This window comes from Propithecus coquereli, unplaced genomic scaffold (genome assembly GCF_000956105.1).
Source record: "Propithecus coquereli isolate 6110/MARCELLA unplaced genomic scaffold, Pcoq_1.0 Scaffold479, whole genome shotgun sequence".
NCBI lineage: Eukaryota > Metazoa > Chordata > Mammalia > Primates > Indriidae > Propithecus > Propithecus coquereli.
This window is the reverse complement of record NW_012150607.1, coordinates 556,212-557,797: the sequence shown is the minus strand read 5'-3', so window position 1 is coordinate 557,797 and position 1,586 is coordinate 556,212.

The window sequence follows — 1,586 nt, the reverse complement described above, 5'->3', positions numbered from 1 at the left end:
AGAAAATAAAGAAAAAAGAAACAAGCTTACAAGAATTGTGGGATTATGTGAAAAAATCAAACTTGCGTTTGATCGGTGTGCCGGAAAATGAAGAGGAAGCCACGCAAGGGCTGGATAACCTATTTGAACATCTTAATATGTCATATTTTTATGTAAGTCATATGTTGGGCTTTTAATTGGAACTTTATTATTAAGAAATATTTTTAAAAGTGAAAATGGAAGATCAGTTAGGAAAGTTATTATCTTTCAAGCACAGGAAATATTTGGAATCATTCTAAGTGCTATAAGTAAGGCAGTGGAAATGGAATCTGAGAAACATCATCTTGATGTTTTGAAAAGGGAAGTGTGTCTTGGTGGCTGACATGCCTCCTAAGCAGTCTTTCTGCTTCTGTTTTACTCTTCTGTCTTCTACGCTCTGTTTCATAGCCAGGACTCAGAAGGATTATTTTTGAAACACATGTGTCATCATCACTTTGCCTGATTAAGATTTCCATCTGGCTTCCCATCTTATTAAGAATATAATCGAATGTCTCCGTTGGTCTACAGGACCCTACGTCATCATATACTGGAATTTCCTGTCCTCACACTTTCCACATGCACACTGTCTTCTAGGCACATTGTCCTTTTTTTACCCTTTAAGCTTCAAAATATGTTCTCACCTTAGCACCTTTACAATTTTCATCCCCTTTCTCCGTCTCTTGGGGCATTCCTCCTTGAAACCACACAAAGCTTGCTTGTATCTGGTTTTAACCTTCTCCTTAAATGTTATCTCTCAGAGGGGCTTTTCCTGGTATGGTAGCACTCCTAGGATTACCCCTGTTTTAGTGTGCTTATTTGTCCATTTGATCTTAGAATTTTAAAATATGTTGTATATCTTCTCAAATAAACTGTTAAGTATGAATTACATAAGATAAATGTACATTCTCTAAGTAAACAGTTCAAATGGTAAAACTTCACTGAAAAATTATTACAGAGTCACCAATGGACTGTTACTTTTAAAGAGGTAACTTGATTATTTCTAACTTATTTATAATTTGGCTAGAGCATGTATCTTTATGGTTTTCAATCTTTTAAAATTTACTGAGTCATGATCTGTAACCCTTATGTGCTCCCATTGAGGTAACTACTTTGTATACTCTTGAGAAATGTGCATTTCTAGTTTATATATACAAGCACACATATACATGTACAGATATATACATTTTATAAATATATATGCTATATAGAAATATCTATACATACATCCTATGTGAATAGTTACATTTTTAAATTGTGTTTTTGAAATGCTTTATGATCATAATCATTGTTTTGTCTTTTCTTTGTTTAGATTTCATATAAGTACTGGTACATTTACATTTATACCTAACATCTCATTCTGTATTTTCTCTTCTATTTTTCCAGCCTGTTTTATGTTTATTTTCTAGTTTTTTCCTGCCTTCTCTTAAGTTATTTTCATCATTTATTCTTCTAGTATTTTTCCTTGGTAAAATATCTTTTAAGTATTCATTTAGGTGATACCTCCTTATATAGCAATATTGTTGATAGTAGCAATAAATGCTGAATTGATAATAGCTGATCTAGACATA